The 19477-nt window shown below is 39.9% G+C and overlaps 1 pseudogene; it reads right to left on the reverse strand.

Annotated features, from left to right (window-relative positions):
* Nucleotides 1–14364, reverse strand: part of LOC109263226 (brain protein I3-like) — an 18868-nt pseudogene extending 4504 nt beyond the window's left edge.
* Nucleotides 14365–19477: the final 5113 nt, after the last annotated feature.

Here is a 19477-nt window from a genome sequence, read left to right on the forward strand (position 1 = left end):
CTTGATGTGAAACCAATTCATGCATACTAAGTACAAAAAAGAATAAAGAAGAATGCTTCTGTTAATGTTCTAATCTTTGTTCTATGTATAAATAACTGGAGGACAGGCGTGCTTTTAGGACTCTCTCTGTCTCTTGTCTCAGCTTTATCCTTTTAGAATCCATTCTTCAGTATGGCAGAAACATGTCTTCTGTTAACACATACTTTCCAGCCTCGCCGCCTGCAGTTAGTGTGTTCAGGATGCAGTAGCAAAATACCAGACTGGGTGGCTTAAACAACAGAAATTAGTTTCTCACAATTCTGGAGGGTAGGAGTCAAGGTGCTGACCAAGTCAGCTTCTGGTGAGAGCTCTCTTCATGGCTTGCAGATGGTTGCCTTCTTGCTGCATCCTCACATGACCTTTCCTCTGTGGTGTGGAGAGAGCTTCGGTGTATTTTCCTTTTAGAAGGACATTAATCCTACTGGATCATGATCTCATCTAATTTTAGTTACCTCTATAAGGACCCTCTCTTCAAATAGTCATGTTGAAGGTTAGGGCTTCAACATATGAATATTGAGAAACACACCTGAAAGAAAATGAGGGTTATTTCTGGTCCCATGTTCAAAAATTTCAGGAAAGGGCTCTGACTAGTCCAGCATTCATCAAGTGAATCTGAAAAGTATCGTAATTGACCCTATTTGTTTTAGGGCTCACTCCTTGCCAATCAATAGCTTCTGTTTAAGGAAATAATACTCTGAAGAGGTTCTCATGGATTAAACATGTAGTATTCAAAAAATATAGAATTAAGATTTGATACTGTATGCACCTGGTGTGTGCAATTAAGGGTGAGTAGGAGGTAAGCATACTTAAAAGTATATGGTTCTTTTTCTCAAGAGTAACTGAGAGATGAAAAATATCTTGATATGAGATAAGTAAGTTAATTCTAGAAGTGTAGAATATTCTGCTCAAAGTTTTAGTGGCAGGAAAAGAGAAATTCTGAATTGTATGGGATCTGAAATTTATGATATTTTGGTATCCAAGGATCCATTGCAGGATTTCTTGATTTTTTTTTTTTAAGGAGGTAAACCTGAGGGCAGAAGGAGATATGACTGGGGACCTTCAGAAGGTTTCAGCAGGAGCATTGAAGATGGACCGGAGTGGAGATAGAATGGCTAATAAGGAGGATATTATTGTAGACTAAGCAAGATTAAAAAATATCGAGGGAAGGGATGTCTGGGTGACTCAGTCAGTTAAGCATCCAACTCTTGGTTTCGGCTCAGGTCATGATCTCACGGTTCGTGAGATTGAGCCCCACATCAGGCTTTGCACCGACAGTGAGGAGACTGCTTAGGATTCTTTCTCTCCCCCTCTCTCTGCCCTTCCCCCTGCTCGTACTCTCTCTCTCAAAATAAATAAACATTGAAAAAATAAAAATATTGAGGAAAGTGAATTGTCATGGGTGTCATTGGGGTGAGAGTAAGTCAAAGGTGGCAGGAGGTGTTAGTAAGGATATTAATAATAACCTAAAGTCTTACGAGTCACGTTTTGTGAGAGAAGCAGAATAAGCACCATGAAGAGAGCAGAAGTAATAGAAGGATGGGTGAATTTGTGAAGAGGGCCAGCGACATTATTCTTAGATTTCTACCTTCAATAATCAGAGGTAAAAAGAAAGCTGATGGTGGAGATAATCTAAGACCAGAAATTATAATTTATAGTTACAGCATGTTCCTTCAAAAATGAGACCCAATGTCTATGCGCTCCAATTTTAAAATATGGGAATAGCAGACCAGAAGAGAGCTGCTCCGGACACAAGAAGTGGCTAGTGCTGGGTTGTGCTAGTTATGCTGACCAATTAACATGGTCACCCAGCTTGGGAGCCCGTGGAGGCCACATTTACATTAGTGTCCAAATGACCAAAATTCCCACCTGTCCACATAGAAACACTGCTGTACTTCAAGGTGTCCTGGTTCATTTCTGTGTCATCAGGCCCTCACAGATGACCAGGAATATGATTTTCCATATTCCTCCCTTTTGCCCTTCTTGTCAGACTACTTCACCAATACCATGAAAATTCAACTCAGCTAGGCACTGCTCTGCCTCAGGTTCTGTCTTCTGTTCCCAAACCTACCCTTCCCTGTTGTCCCAGGGCAGAACTGGTTTGCATGGGAAACGGGTAGCACTTTTCTTTCATGTGTTCATTCGACAAACATTGAAATGCCTACTATGAACCCAGTAAGGTTCTAGCCCCTGGAGTGTATATCCATGGAACAAAATTCCTGCTCTCAGTGAGTTATATTCTGAGCCACACTTCCTCAGTGAGGCCTGGAGGCAGCAATTCTGGTGCAAGACTTACATCAAGTCTTGCAAAGTTTCTGGTGAAGATGACTGCTCCAGCTTTGGGCTCCTGTTAGTGCCTCTCCAATAAAACCTTCACGTGCCACAAAAAGAAATAACCATTTTCAGGCACACAATGTTAGAAAGAAAATGTCAACATTTTTGTTTTGTTGATGGAACAGAAAGTATTCAAAGCTGGAATTCCATCTGCTTCATTGACAACCTTTCACATGATTCTAGAGCCTCAGCTTTGTCTTTGAACAGTCACTTGGCCTATCGTGGGGGTCTCTCCAGGGCAAGTAACAGCCTGCCCCCAAAGAGGACCTAAGCCATCACTTCCTCCAAAACAGAAAACAGCTCCACTCTTGACATGACAGCATTTTTGTTTTTTGATACATGCATCAAGATTTCAATGCTCTTGGGACCATATTTCAGGTCCCAGACTCAAACTCAGGGAACTGTGACCTTCCTCTTCCCCTGAGCAGTCTCCACGAGGAGGCTTCTCTCATTGCAGCTTGGGAACAGGAGTTGGCCCTTCCATGAAGGCAGTGGAAGAGCTCTCCTTTTCCTTTTTATGTCCTTTTTTGAGGGTGCTTTGCTTCTCCCAGTGCACCCTGTGATAAAAATGCCAGGACCCATAGTAGGTGACACTTCTATGGTAGAACCGTTTTCCTGGAAGGGAAGAACAAAAGAAATGAAGGCTTCACTTGCAATGGCTCAACTTAAAAGTGATGTTCACAAATCGATTCAGATTCTATAGCCACTTGTTGATTCGATGTTTCCATTTCCCTCCCTGTACTCCCTTGGGAGGAATTGAGAGGCACTGCAAAGGGGCCATGGCACCACTAGGAGGCAGTGTTGGATAGGGAGAAAAAGGAAAACTTCACATTCTTCCTCCTATCACTGCAGACTGAAATAACATTTCAGTAAACCTCAATTTACACTATGAGGCTCTTGCCCGTCAGAAGTCTACTTCTCTGTACTCCGATGGCACTGCCTACATGTACTTCCATGTAACAGCAAGCGTGTCTTACATCCACTATTTTCTCCATTCAATTGCAAGTTCCTTGGAGATGACTGTCTTATGCTTCCTTAGTCTATTATAGAATATTTTTTGAATAGGTGAATATTTTATGAGCACCTCCTGAATACATGCCGGGTTCTTAACAGTTGAAAAAAGTTTTATAAAAATAAAATGTTGAAGTTTTGATGTAGAGTAGAAAGTATTAAATAAGGAAGACATAATGAACCCAACATGGGCTATTTAACAAGTCACATAGCCATAGTTATTTCTTTGTGGAGTTTTGCCACCTACTTTAGGTCATTTGATCCTCCTAATAACCCTGGGAGCTGAGCTGGTGGCTCCAGATGTCTATGAGAAGCCACAGCCCTCAGGGATTGACTCAGTCTGGTTTCTGGATGGGGAGGCCAGACTGAAAAACACCCCACTCGTTTCTTCAGACTGTGTTAATTCCTTCTGTTCCTGAGAATTTGTGCATAAAGGAGGTTCCCAGAAGGAAGACACAGTATTTCTGGCTAGTGAGGGCAGGAGGGATAAGTTGATGAATCAGTAGAGATATGAAAAAAAATTAATAGAGATCTGAACATGTTGGTCTTGAACTGTGTAGAGTGGCTCAAAGGATTAGATGTATAATAAGGGCTACAAGTGGAGTAAGGGAGTATGTAGACAGCCTCAGCCAGCTTGGAATGGAGGAAGTCCTTCTGGAAGGCAGAAGGATGAAGTCAGGACAGGCAGGAGTTAGAGGATAAAAAGGTATAAGGAGGGAAGGGTGTCCCAGCTGCCCATATAACCCCTATACAGTTGGCCAATAGTGCTTAACCTTGGGAGTTTGCCCATTTAGATGCTATGAAAGACTTTAATAAATTTCTGTTGAACACCTGGCTTAAGGAAAGACAATTCATAATGACCACATAGCTCAGTATGTGCAACATGCTTTATCTATCATAATATTGAAGCATCACCTGTAATGTCCAAACCAATTTATGGTGCCTTTCCCTGAGTGGTTAATAAATGTTAGGCATTATTATTATTATTATTATTATTATTTATAGTGTTATTCATTGTTATTATTGTTATATCATGACACAGAGGCTTATTCTGACCAATTATTTCATTTAGTTTGAGAGACAGAAACACTGAAACCAATAAAGAGAGTCCAACACTTTTATTTATTTATTTATTTATTTATTTATTTATTTATTTATTTATTACCTATCTATTTATTTAATTTTAATTCCAGTGTTGTTAACATACAGTGTTATATTCATTTTAGGTGTACCATATAGTGATCCAGTAATGCTATACATTACTCAGTGTTCATCATGACAAGTGTGCCCCTTAATCCCCTTCACCTATTTCACCCATTCCCCCATCCTCCTTGCCTCTGGTAAGCATCATTTTGTTTTCTATAGTTAAGAGTTTATTTCTTGGTTTGTCTTTTTTCCCTCTTTTGTTTGTTTTGTTTCTTAAATTCCACATATGAGTGAAATCATATGGTATTTGTCTTTCTCTGACCGATTTATTTCACTTAGCCTCTAGCTCCATCCATGATGAGAGTGCACCCTTTTGACCTCTCGTGGACTTGGTTGGCTCCTGGGGTAACTACACTTTACCTTTTAGCCTGAAATTCAAGCATAGCTGGCATAAGACTGTCCACAGAAACCAAAGGGTGATGCAACATTTCTAGACTTGTTTCAATGGTGAGGACCTTCACATCTGAACCACAGCACTTTGGCTATATTTGCTAGCTCTTTGAACTTACAGGTCCCATCTTCTTAAGCCAAATTTAACACACATTTCCTTCTTATTTTAAGAATTAAAAAAATCTGGGGACAGGAGTAACATCCATGTACTTTAAAAACTTTAATTTGAAATTTTTTATACATAAACAAAATGGGAAGAAAGAGTATACTCAACACTTTTATACCCAATTGTTGTCTTACCACATACACTTCATCTATGTATTTTTTCACCAAACCATTTTAAATTGTAGACTGACTATATGAAGTTTCACTCCAAAATATGTCAGCATATAATCCTATATCATATGGTGCCATTATCACTCCTAATTATTTCCTAGTATACTGGCTATCTTCAATTGCCTCAAGTGACCCCAAAATGTTTTTATATGTTTTTTCAAGTCAGGCTGTTACCAAAGACCATATCTTGTATCTGTTTGTTATGTCCTAATATAATAACACTGTTATTAAGCTAAAACGATGTTCCTCCTCCCCATTTTTCTTTTGTCAATCCGGTCATTTTTTTTTATCAAATATTCTTAACACCCATAAACTTAAACTTCAGTGTAACTACAATGCTTGGGGTTGGAACTGGGGAGCACCCTTTGACAGGGTGGTTAGGAACCTTCTATGAGACACGAATTTCCTTTGTTTTCAGTTTTAATCTTGATGTGAGTTTTATGCTGTCAAAAAAAAAAAAATAGGATCATGACATTTCACAATTTAACTCCCTATATTCATCTCTTCACTTTATACCATGTTTCTGAGGTTTCCATACCCATTTTTTCTTTTGACATTGATTCTCCCAAAATCCTCCAAATATGCTTCTTATTCAGAGTTTGACATCTATTAGGTGGAATGTCAGGAAATCAAAGGGCATCTCACCAGGGCTCCATGCTCAGGTTATGACAAATCAGGATTCTACACCGTGTTTTAAAGTTGGCCTATTAAAGTTATTTTGCAATACGGTTTTTGTAAATAAGAATGCTTTTGGCAATGTTCCTAATTTTAAGAAACTGTTCATAGTGTTTTTGTTTTACTACTGAACAAGGTCAAAAAGTAGTGAACCAGTAGTTCAAGATTGGTGGATAAAATCAACCTTTTTGGCAGAGTTTATAACTCTCCATGAACAGTTCCCTACAACAATTTAACGAATGCAGTTTCTCAAAACAAATATTTATAACCTAAAAGTTACAAGTAGAAGTCCTAAAAACTAGTAAGATAATTTTTTGAAGATTATAGGAAAACTTTTTCCTCCTCATAGTCAGTTACACAGAAACTCAATTTTGTGATGACAAAATACAGAGTAACTGTAAGTTTTACTTATATTTTATGGTAACTGACAAGTATGTATGCTCAGTTCTATTTTATCCAAACAAAGCCAGTTGTAAATCTTGTGGTTTGCATTCTTAAATGTGCTCACCAAAACAGCTTCCTAACACATCCCTCAATGTTTCCTGCTTAAAACAAAACAAAACAAACAAATGAACAAACAAGGTAACTTTAATATAAATTAAGACTGAACCAAAGATATTTGGGGTCTTGAGGAATTTATTTCCACATAATGGAGTCTATGTCCTAGATTGAGCATCACGGAATTTCTTTCCTTTCCTTTTACCAACATGTGTAAATTATATAAGGTTCTTTTCTTCCTAAAATGGTTAAGCTGCCACTGGAAATTTCATTTAATATGTCTTGGTGAAATTGTTTTTGAAGAATACTCATTACTTCAGGCTCTCACTTGAATTTTTTATTCAAGGAAAAGTTGGTCAGCTTGACTGATACTGAGTGGAGAGGCATTCAAGGGAGAAAGCTAAGATTCCAGATGCTCTTTTCTGCTCAGGTGGGCAAAGCTATATACAAGCAGTCCACCTTCAGAGGGTTAGGAGGACAGGCAGCCATTTCCTTCCACACTGCCCCGACTGCTTTTTGTTTCTGTGTTTATATCCATTGACTGCTGGTAGGCTTGGGCCTCGCTGGCATAGGAGAGCTTTCCCCACTGCTAGTTGGCTGTCTCTGCATTTTCCTTCTTTGGAAACCAAAAAGCATGAGAGGAAATAAGGACTAAAATTTAACTTGAAACACTGGTTATGAGAGTCTTTGTCTTAGCTATGGATAACCAGAAATCCTGGTTCCTTTTCACAAAGACCTCACTCTCTAAACAGTCCATCCTGCAAAGGGAGGTGTGTGAAATGAAAGTGGGAACTGTCCACAAGGATAGTGATGAGAGATGAGGGCCTAGAGGTGCAGATGGCCATGGAAAGCAGGTTCTGTGGACTCACAGGTAAACTGAGGGTGGTCCAGCTGAATAGATGATGGGAGGGCCAATCTTGAAGGGGTGTGTGGTGGTATTTAAAATATGTCCACCAATTCTTTGAGACTTCTCCTTTCAAGACCACCTCTTGAATCTGGGTGGTCTTGTGGCTGCCTTGACGAATAAATGTGGCCAAAGCGATACTGTGTGACTTCCAAAGCTAGGTTAGAAAAGTCTATGCAGCTTCTGATTGTTCCTCTTGGTACACTTGCATATGGAGCCTCCCCTGCTGTGCAAAATGTCCCCCTAAGGTCACCATATGGGGAGGTCTCCCAGAGAGAAACATGGAGACATGACCAAGGAGCCCCAGCTGTTCTACTCATAGCTGTTTGAGTGACTTCAGCCCAAGTGCCAGCTACGTGTGAAAGCTTCAGGGTGACCCTTGCCCCTGCTGCCTGACTGCAGCTGCACAGAGAGCCAAGTAAGGACTGCTTAGCTGAGTCCACTCAGCCCAAGATCAGTCAGCAAAAGAAATTAATACTATTTTGAAGCCATGTTTTCAGCACTAGATAATTGAAACAAGGCACTAAAACAGAATAATGCTGATAAACTCAAGTTCTCTCAAAGATTCGGGTGAAATGCAAATAAAGTCCACTCCTGCTGAAGTGGATGTTGTTTTTGTAAGAAAATTAGTTAGGAAGCACTTTTCTCTGGCATATGACCATCTCTGTTGTGTATTTGTGTGAAAAGCAATGGAGTAAATTCCACTTCTCTGTACCAGGGATGCCTTAGGGGAGGTTGGGACTACAGGGGAGGAAAAATAATTTCCTTCCACCCTTCTGAGTTCTTGGCTGAGACCCCTGTAATAAACAACATAGAAAGATAGACAAATGTTGATTAGTATGTATACCTCATGTATACATAGAAAATAACTAGGGGAACATGAGTAACTCCCTGAGAAGGCTTAAGATTCAGGCTGAAATACCATTTTAATCAACAAAGAGGAGGAATGTAGGCCTCTTAGGGGAAAGTAAATCATTTTTAGGAAAGACAAATGGACATTTAGAAGAATAGATGGGAGGTATGGTAGTTTGTGACAAAGTCTGTCTGGGTGTGGTGTCCAATTTTACCAATTTTTCATGGTTGTTGAAACTCCTAAGGAGGAAATTTAAAACAATTGAGTTCCTTTTGGACCATGTGTCTTTAGACTGAAAAGGGAGTTCAGAGAAAGCCTCTCCCTGTATTTGCTATTTTTCAAGTGCTTATAACTCAAAACAATCAATGTACCAAAGTAGCATATTTGGGGTGACACGTCCTGGACTTCTACAGTCGTATTTTGAGGTAGCATATTCTGGGCAAAGCTTTCTTCCTTGATAAGAAGAGATTCAGGAGGATAAAGGCTTCCCTTCCAGGCTCTGAGCACACTTGTGAAAGGAGGTGATGACTGGTGTCAACCTGGCAACCAGCAGAGGACAGAAACCAACTTCTGATACCTCAGAGGGGAGACGACAAGCCCTGAGTTCCACCTTCGTTTTGGTACTGAACTCACCAAACTGGAACTGCTAGCTACTGGGCTGCATGTTAGATAAGAATTGTCCTTCACAGTTAAGCCTGTTAGGAAGGTATCCTATTATTTGTAGTTCAAAACATGACATATATTTGCCATGATGTGGCTTCCAAGGAATGAGTGATTTAAAAAAAAAATTTTTTTTTTAATGCTTATTTATTTTTGAGAGAGAAAGAGTGTGAGCAAGGGAGGGGCAGAGAGAGGGAGACAGAGAATCCAAAGCAGGCTCCAGGCTCTGAGCCTTCAGCACAGAGCCCGATGCGGGGATGAAACTCATGAATGGTGAGATCATGACCTGAGGTGAAGTCAGACACTTAACCAACTGAGCCACCCAGACGCCCCATGAATGAGTGATTTTTTTTTAAAAGTTCTAAATTTTAAATCCTTTAGTGTATCTTCCAAGAAGCTTCCTGGTTTCAAAAGTCACAAAGGTAAGCTGAACAGAGGACTCACACTTAGTAAAAACAGGGACTATTTTGCTGGTTTTTTTTTTTTTTATCCTTCTCAGGATACTAATCCTACCTTAGCAAGTAGAAGTAAATTAAGAAATGAATCTGTGTTTGTCCCTTCAGTTTCTGCAAATGTCCTTGTGCAGAGAATGATTTGGAATCCCAAAGTAAAATATGAAATGCCATGTAAGATAGACACATTTTAGGATTTTGTAATCGAAGGCTGTCAAGGGTTGAAATAAGGTCCTTTCCTGTCTGATTTTAACATTTTAGGATGGCCAGATGTTACGGGCTGAATTACATCTTCCCCAAATGCATATGTTGAAACCCTCCTAGTATCTCCGAATGTGACCTTATTTTGGAAGTAGTGCCTTCAAGAGGTATTAAGTTAAAGTGGGATCATTAGGCTGGGCCCTAATTCAATACGCCTGGTGTCCTTATAAGAGGAGGAGATCATTTTGAGGGAGGCAAACCACAAGAGACTTAAATACAGAGAACAAACTGAGGGTTGCTGGCGGGGTGTTGGGTGGGGGGGATGGGCTAAATGGGTGATGGGCATTAAGGAGGGCACTTGTTGGGATGAGCACAGGGTGTTATGTGTAAGTGATGAATCACTAAATTCTACTCCTGAAATCATTATTACACTATATGTTAACTAACTTGGATTTAAATTAAAAAAAAAAAAAAAAGAGAGAGAGATTAGGAGGCAGAGGGAGAAGCCACACCCTGTACTTCTGAGAACAGAAACACCCAGGGAGAAGGCAGCTGTCTGCAGCCAAGGAGAAAGGCCTCAGGGGAAATCAAGCCTGTCGATACTTTGATCTTGGACTTCCAGGCTTTAGGACAATGAAAAAATAAATTTCTGTTATTTAAACCTCCCAGCCTGTGGTATTTTGTTATGGAAGTCCTAGTAAATGAATGCAGCAGATCTGTGCCATTTGACTTATGGTGACATAGGGTACAGTTTTTTGTTCCTTCCTTTCATTGCTCATAAAGAAAGGGGTGAAAAAAACGCAAATTAAGAGACGTTTGCAAGTAAGTTAAAATACAAAGTTATACCCAGTGCCACTTCTTTGGAAAGGGCATACAATTTTTATTAACAGGTAATCAGTTTCATCCTACCTGCACTGTATGTTGAATAAATGGGTACAGAATGGTTTAAAGGTGGCATTAAATGACCAGGCTGCCAAATTTGCTCACAGGTCTCAATCTAACCTCAGAAAGAATGAGGGACTTGGAGCCACTTCTTGTGATGATGAGGTGTTTGTGAATTTGAAGACAGGGGATAAAATTTGACTTCTTGATTTTAGACTGTGGATAGCTATGAGACGAAGATGTTAGAAACATTGTTCATAATTTGGACTTATTAGTGGATAAGGAAACACTTGAAAGATTTTATTTTTGATCAGAGTTCCCAAGAGATGAATTAGTCTCCTAAAGAGTATGATCCAAGATCTGTTGGATTGACTCCTTTTCATAAAGTTGTTTGGAAGCAAATTTGTTTCCTTTGTATAATAATTCATGTGATTCGTCTTTTGGGCTAATTATAAATTCAGTTCTCAAAACAGTTTGTCCCTAAGTAAACTGCAGTGTTGTTTTCTACTTAATTTTCTAAAACAAGAAAATCTAATGGAAATGTCCTCTCTCGTATTTATTTATTATTACACTGCAGTTAACAAAAATATGTAATTATTACTCTTTTTCCCCCATGTCATTTTGATGCTATGGAAATTACCCAGGATGCTTTCTAATAAAATAAAAATAATAGGTCAACAATCTTATCTGAGTTTTCTCAGGTCTGTCTTGCAAAATTAGCCATCAGGAAATATCTTATCTATCAAAATATAACATTAGTATATATGACAAAATGGTATTTCTTGGACTGTGGTTCACAGCAAAAGACACACAGAAAGCTGAAAATTTTTAGTATTTTCTTGCCAAGTTTTCAGTGACATTCTTAGAAATAAGAGCCTGAATTATAAAAAGAAAACAATATGCAAATTTGCAAAGACTATCAATGGCTACAAAACAAAAACTGAAAAAGGCAACTGTAAATTTTGTTCAATTTTGTTACCAAGAATATAGTTAGCTCATTAGAAAATGTGCCTGTTTATAATAAGCTAATAATCAATAATTAAAAATAAGCATATATTTGTGGAACTTCTTATTTGGGAGGTTTTGGTACTATCATCTACAGAACAGAAATTCTGATCTTCATAAATGAGGAAAGAATTCACATAAAAAGTTGCAGTTAATAGAGGTAGAAACACCTAGGCATATTTGACAAACCACCAGTCATGGAAACTTTAAGTCCTAAAGAGATGGAAGTGAATACAATAAAAAGTGTTTTTAAATGGAGACACAATTCTGCAAAAGACTTTTTTTTCTCATTTTATAAATATATTATTAAGTGCTATTTGCTTTTGTATAGCACTAATCTACCAAATTCATCGCCTTATTTTAGTGAGGCACCAAGACTGTAAATGAGCACCCTTACTTGGGTAAGGGGTGGGAGACGGTGGCAGAGATTAGACTGGACTATCTCTTTTGTAACTATAAGATTCTTTGGCTTCACGACACAGAGACCATCACCATAACAGCCAGTATTTATCTAGCACTTACTCTACGTTAGGCACTGTCCTTAGTGCTTTGTAAAGGAACCTGTGAGGCTCCAGGGTCATGAATGGAATGAATACAGAATGAAAAAACAAACAGCTCCAAATCAAAGGAAAATTTTGGCAATGAAGTTCTAGAGTTTGTATTTTAACGAGAAACTGCATTATCTCTATGGTCCCAGTATTCTGAGGGATAAGGGAAATCTCCTCTTTGATTCAGAGATTCCTGCTTATCCTACACTACCCATTCTTCCTTTTCTAGCAGCTGGCACATGACTGCTTGGAATAAAGACTATGTGTTCTTTCCTACCTTCCAGTTAGGTGAGGCCATGCAACTCAGTTTTGGCCAGGAGAACAGAAATAGAAGTATTGTGAGATAACATGCAGGAACCTGCTTTATGAGACTAGGTATATGCTTTAGGGATCATCAGATTGTACTGTTTTTGTTGCGTCTTTGGGAAGGGACTTTTGTACTATGAAGTTAATACATCAGGTAAACGATTTTATATGTCTCACAATGATACAGCACGACAACTAGCCATATTTTTGTGTGCTTACCTTTTTTTTAAAGATGAAAATGTGGGGTGCCTGGGTACCCCAGCTGGTTAAGTGACCAACTCTTGGTTTTGGCTCAGGTTCATGGGTTTGAGCCCCACATCGGGCTCTGCACTGACAGCACACAGCCAGCTTGGGATTCTCTCTCTTTCTCCCTCTCTCTCTCTCTCTCTCTCTGCTCTTTCCCACTTCTGTCTCTCACTCTCTCTCTCTCTCTCTCTCAAAAATAAATAAATAAACATTAAAAAAATAAAGGTGAAAATGTAGGGCGAAGAAAGTTGAAGCCAAACTATTATATTAGTGAATTGAAGTAGATAGGACATATAGGAGGAAAGTAGTAAAAATTAGAAATGGAACAGATCAATAAAGTCTGTGTTGATTCTTGAGCCATTGAAGAATTAATAGGCCACTATGCTAAAGCAAGGAGTGCTTGTTCTTAACATGTAGCAGTCTTGTTTATCTTATGAACTTGGTTTTCTGGATTCTCAAGATCATCTACCATTTCCTGGGGAAATAACAGTTCACATTTTAATATGTCTCACTGCCATGGAATTTACTTTCTGACAAGTCTAATTTTTCTCCTATTCATTCATTGCCTTATTCCTTTTGGCAATTTTCAAGACTAGAGCTGATCCATGAGAACTTTATCTCTCTCTCTTTCCCTCTATTTTTGTACTTTATACTTCCTTAGTTAAGGATGTCCTTCTGTTATCTGGCTCACTAACCCCTACGGCAGCTTGACTCAAACTCAAGCATCATCTCTCTTTAGGGAGTCCATCATTTCTAGAAACCTGGTCTAGGTACCCCAGGGTGTGCTCCAGCCCTGCTGTGTGTATCTCTACTAATGCACTTATCACTCAATGTTGTGGTTTTGTTTGCTCCTGTCTCTTCTCCACTGGACTATAAGCTCCTTAAAGTCACAGACTGTCTTTCATCTCTATATTCTTAGATCCCAGCAAAGTGCCTGTCTTATAGCAAATATGCAATAAGTTCTTCCTTAAACATTTTTTTCTCACATCTGAGATTCAAAATATCTCAAACATATTTTTCTTTAATAAACTTTTTAGGGGCGCCTTAGTGGCTCAGTCGATTGGGCGGCCGACTGCGGCTCAGGTCATGATCTCACGGTCTGTGAGTTCGAGCCCCACGTCGGGCTCTGTGCTGACAGCTCAGGGCCTGGAGCCTGTTTCAGATTCTGTGTCTCCCTCTCTCTGACCCTCCCCCATTCATGCTCTGTCTCTCTCTGTCTCAAAAATGAATAAATGTTAAAAAAAAATTTATAAACTTTTTAAAAGATTTTTAAATGTTTTTTTTATTTATATTTGAGAGAGAGAGAGCACCAGCAGGGGAAGGACAGAGAGAGGCGGGACAGAAAATCTGAAGTGGGCTATTTATGCGCTGACAGCAGCAAGCCCAATGCAGGGCTTGAACTCACAAACTTGAGAGATCGTGCCCTGAGCCAAAGTCCGATGCTCAACTGAGCCACCCAGGCACCCGTCATATACTTTTAATGTTAAATTTATTGAGGAGTAATTCACATGCAATACAATTAACATTTTAAAATTGTACAGATCAATGAACTTTGCCAAATGTATACAGTCTTGTAAGCACACCACGATTATGATGTGGAACGTTTCCATCACCCTTGAAAGTTCTGTTTGCTCCTCTGCAGTCATTCCCTTACCCCATGTCCAGCCACTGGAAACCACTGCTCTGATTTTTGTCTCCACAGTTTTGTTAGTGCTATGCTGCCAATACAAATGGAATCTTATGCATCATGTGCAGGCATACCTCATTTTATTACAGATCGAAGGTCTGTGGCAGTTCGGCATCTAACAAGTCTATCGGCATCGCTTTTCCATAGCATTTGTTCACTTCCTGACCCTGTGTCACATTTTGGTAATTCCTGCAATATTTCGAACTTTATCATTATTATTATATTTGTTACGTGGTCAAAGATCTTTGGTATTACTATCGTATTTGTTTTGGGGTGCCACAAATTGTGCCTGTATAAGACAGTGAGCCTACTTGACAAATTGTGTGTTCTCACTGCTCCACTGACCCCCTGTCTCTACTTCTCTGTGGGCCTCCTATTCCCTGAGACACAATATTGAAATTAGGCCACTTAATAACCATATAATGGCCTTGAAGTTTTCAAATGAAGAGTCATTTGATGTGGCAATTTTCACTCTTGCCTTATTTTAAGAAATTGCCCCAGCTGCCCCCACGTTCAGGAAGCACCACCTTGGTCACTCAGTGCCCACCAACACTGAGGCAAGACTTTCTATCAGTGAAAAGATTATGACTCGCTGAAAGCTCAGATGATCGTTAACATTTTTTAGCAACAGAGGATTTTTAAATTAGGGCATGTACATTGTTTTTTTAATATATAATGCCATTACATACTTATTAGACTACAGTGTAGTGTAAAGGTAATTTTTATGCATGTTGGAAAGCCAAAAACTTCATTTGACTCACTTTATTATGATATTCACTTTATTGTGGTCGTCTGGAACCAAACCCACAATATCTCCAAGATTTGTTTACACTTCTTTGAGTTTGACTCTTTTCACTGAACATGATGTGTTTGAGATCTGCCCATGTTGCATACATCAGCAGATTATTCCTTTTCGTGTCTAAGCAGTACCCATCTCATGCACGGTCTAAATAAGTTTACCCACTTGGTGGAAGTTATGGTTGTTTCCAGTTTTTAACTCTTGGGAAGAATGCTGCTAAAACGATTCACATGTAGATCTTTATGTGGACACAGATTTTCATTTCTCTTGGGAAAGTACGTGTGATTGAGATTTCTGGGCTGTATGGTAAGTGTGTGTTTAATCTTATAATAAAATACTAACCATTTGCAAAACAATGATGCCAATATATACTGCTACCAGCAGCATACGTGGTTTTCAGTTCATCAGTGCTTTTACAACGAATATAATAAGTACGCTAGATTTCTAGTTTTATAGTTGTCACATATTGCTAAGTTACTTAAAAAATATGTAAAAGTAAATGGATAGAGGTGCTGAGATCTGGGGGTTTTTTTGGTTGCCAGAGTAGAAAGATATTGAATAAGGCCCATTCCTCCCAAATAATTCCTCCACTGTTTTAGTTAGCGATACTTGAAATTCCTTCCTTGCGGTGTCATTGTCCCCCCAATACTTTGTTAGAACTCAAAGTCCTCAGGAAGCTGATCTGATAGGATCACTTCACCAAAATTTGTCAGGACCAGTTTCCAAAGCCCTGGCTCTGAGTGGGGTGGGAGAGCCATGCCGAGTATGGAGAATCTGAGTCTAGGGATGAGCGAAGGCTGGGAAGAGCAGAGTTCCAAGATGAGGGAGCCAGACAGCAAATGGCCAACAACCAGGCTGAAAGGAGACCGGAGCAAGACATCCGTTTTATTTCTCTGCCAGCTATGGCAGCAGATTGGGGTTTGAGGACCAGCCGAGCCGCTTTCTAGTCACGTGGCTGTAAGCAAATCCTGTAACCTTTGATTTAAACACCAGATTTTTTTTTTTTTTTTCTCTTCCATCTGAGATGCTGCGGAAATACGAGTAACTCCATCTACTTCAATTGCTTGTTGTGGGCATTGCATTGAGATGTACTGGTAAGTGCAAATATACACTTCATCAATGTCTTTTAAATGGCCAATTTTAAAAACTGCTTTCCCCCCTGAATTCTCTTCTGTAGAACATTCTTTTGACTTTCATTCTATAACTACCACATCAATGGTCCCCTCTCTCTGATTCATTTAACCTCTTTTCCTGCCCCTTTAGAGCATCCCACATGCTTTACAGTAGTAGTCGGTGGTACATTCATAAATTTCTTTGCACTAAGTCCACCTCAGACCCAGAGAACAAAATTGTGAGTTTTTAAAAAATTTTTTAATGTTTCTTTATTTTTGAGAGAGAGACAGACAGAGCTTGAGCTGGGGAGGGGCAGAGAGAGAGGGAGACACAGAATCTGAAGCAGGCTCCAGGCTCTGAACTGTCAGCACAGAGCCCTATGGAGGGCTCGAACCCACGAACCATGAGATCATGACCTGAGCTGAAGTTGGATGCTTAACTGGCTGAGCCACCCAGGCGCCCCCAAAATCGTGAGGTTTTAAAGGATTTTTTAAATGTTTATTTATTTTCGAGTGTGAGAGAGAGACAGAGGACAAGGGGGGAGGCGTAGAGAGAGAGAGGAAGACACAGAATCCGAAGCAGGCTCGAGGCTCTAAGCTGTTAGCACAGAGCCCAAGTCAGGGCTCGAACCACAAACCCTGAGATCATAACCTGAGCTGAAGTCTGATGCTTAACCAACTAAGCCATTCAGGCACCCCTAAAATTGTGAGGTTATAGATGTGACTGAGATGTGCCTTTCAGCTTCAACTAGTGTGACATGACAAAGAATACTCAAATTATATCAAATTGATCTGAGATGCTAGGAGCCTTCTTAATATCTGAGGAGGTGAAAGCATCCTTCTGTGACTCTTCCGTTGTCTCTAACACAAGCATCTTTTCACAGGAGAAGTTCAGTCATAGTCATTTATAAAACGCCTACGTTTTCCTGGAAATTTTCCTATATTCCCTTTCTATTTATAACTCCACTTGTTTTTGCCTTTTTTTGTGTTCCAGCATAATGTTTATTTATAAAAAAGATGTCATGTAATCCTTGCAATGCCCTCTACGATAGGAAAGATGAAGTTTTAACGGAGTCAATGACTCGCTAGGGAAAACACATGTCTATGCAATGATGTCATCACTGATGATTCCATGGCCCCTTTGTTCTCTGGGGACCTGCTGTTTCCATACGCTGTCTAGCTCACAGGATGGTTTTGCTTTCAAGTGAAGCCAATCTCAAAATTATGCTAAGTGTGAGGGCCAGAAGTTAATAGGAGTTAAGGAATTTCTGAAGACAATAGCACAAAGGAGATTCCTCTGTTCTTGGCAGTGGAATCTCCAGACTGAGTGGAATGAGTCAAAATTCTGATTAAGGTCTTATTAAATCTGATGTCAGTAACCAGGACTATTTGGCACCTTGGAGGGGGATTGGCTTAGCTTACTTTTTAGCTACCAAGTGCCCAGTCCAGCCCAGATGTCCACAGAAGGTGGATGTTTACCACTGGATTACTATTTCTCAGTGGTAGAGTCTGCTGAATTCTAAGGTCCCTTTTGGTCGTACAGTCTGCTGGTCACCCCCCATTATTGCTTCTCTCTTTCTTCCATCATAATGGAACCTCAGAGTTTAAGATGGGTGCCTGGGTGGCCAGAATAAACTACATTGTCAAGCCTCCTTTGTAGCTAGATGTGGCCATGTGACTAAGTTCTGACCAAAGAAATATAATCACAACCATCTAAGAGCAGCTTGTGGGAATCTTCCTCTGAAGACGACAAAGATTACTGTCTGACCTCTTTCCCCCACTTTTTTTTTTTTTTTTGTCCTTTGCTTTTTCCTTTTGGCTAAAATTTCTGTGTCATGACTGAAGCCAAAACAGCCATCTTAGACCATGTGGTATCTTGAAACAGAAGCCTCATCTGTGGACTGATAAGATGACAGAAGCCTGGGCTTCGGTGGACTTCATGGAACAAGTCCACCATCTCAGATGTGGATTGCCTACCTCCTGACTTCCATGAGTGTTTTAATCCCTGTTACTTCTGTTCCCTGTTGCTAGCAGCAGAACCCTTTTGATGCAGTAGAGTGCCAGTTGTGGGCACTTTTAAGAGATGAGAGATTAAAGTGGGTGTGGCACTGTTCTTATGGATTCCCAAAGATGGTCTCAGGAAGGAAGCAGTCACTGCCTGTCGTAGGACACAAGTCTGCTGTGCTGGGTCTGTCCTTCCACCTTCACTCAGAACACATGGCAACTGCTCTCAGACATCTGGTCTCCTTATTAGCAGCTCTGTCAGCTGTACTGGTAAGTGCTGGGTGGGCCAGGCACATCTAGATGCGTATATCACTACCTATTTGTGGCAATTTTGTTTTGCTTTAACTTTAAAAGATTTCAGATGCAGGTATGTTGTGACAGGCAGCAAGCTTCCACTGCTCTAGTCCAACCCCATTCTTGAGGTAGTGAGGCAATGAGTCCCAACATGTTTTGCTAAATTAATGACATGCTCAAGAATACAGTACCCAGAATAATGGCAAGAAGACCAATCTAAGCAGTTGGCACCTGGGTTCTAGTCCTGGCACCAATGATAGAAATATACTATTGAGCAAGCTCCTGAACTGCTCTGGTTCTCAGGTTTTGTAAATGTGAAATGATGCAGTGGGTTACATGATTTCTAAGATCCCTTTTGGTCATAGAGTCTGCTAGTTGTCCCCCATTTCCTTTTCTCTCTTTCTTCCATAATAATAGAAACATCAGAGTTCTATTATCATTCTGTGATAATTTCTATCATCATTAGATAGATGAGGCTACCATATAATCTCATTTCTATCTCTAAAAGTGTTCATGGGGCATCTGGGTGACTCAGTTGGTTGAGTGTCCAACTTCGGCTCAGGTCATGATCTCATGGTTCATGAGTTTGAGCCCCGCATTGAGCTCACTGCTGTCAGCACTCCTCCATGCATGGAGCCTGCTTCAGATCCTCTGTCTCTCTCTCGCTGTCCCTCCCCTGCTTGTGCTTTCTCTCTCTCTCTCTCATAAATAAATAAACCTCTTAAAAAAAGTATTCAACTCATCTACTGAAAGTACATACAGTAAAAAAAAAATTACAGTATTTACATTAGAAGAAATAAAAGCAAATTCTGTCCTCATCTTTGTATATATATTTTAATGTCAACATTAGTAAGAACAAGAAATAGCATCTTGAGTGTCCTTTGGCAATTAAATTTGACCATGTTTTTTCTGACTGAAACTTTAAAGACAATGACAACAATGAACAGACTCCTTCCAGGTGTAACATGGGAGTGGGGGCGGTGGAAGCCTGGGAAGCAGGTGTGGGCGGGTTTGAGTCTGGCTGCCCCACCGCCAGCT

The sequence above is a fragment of the Panthera pardus genome, unplaced genomic scaffold (assembly GCF_024362965.1).
Source record: "Panthera pardus isolate Hobbes unplaced genomic scaffold, ASM2436296v1 HiC_scaffold_17, whole genome shotgun sequence".
Taxonomy (NCBI): domain Eukaryota; kingdom Metazoa; phylum Chordata; class Mammalia; order Carnivora; family Felidae; genus Panthera; species Panthera pardus.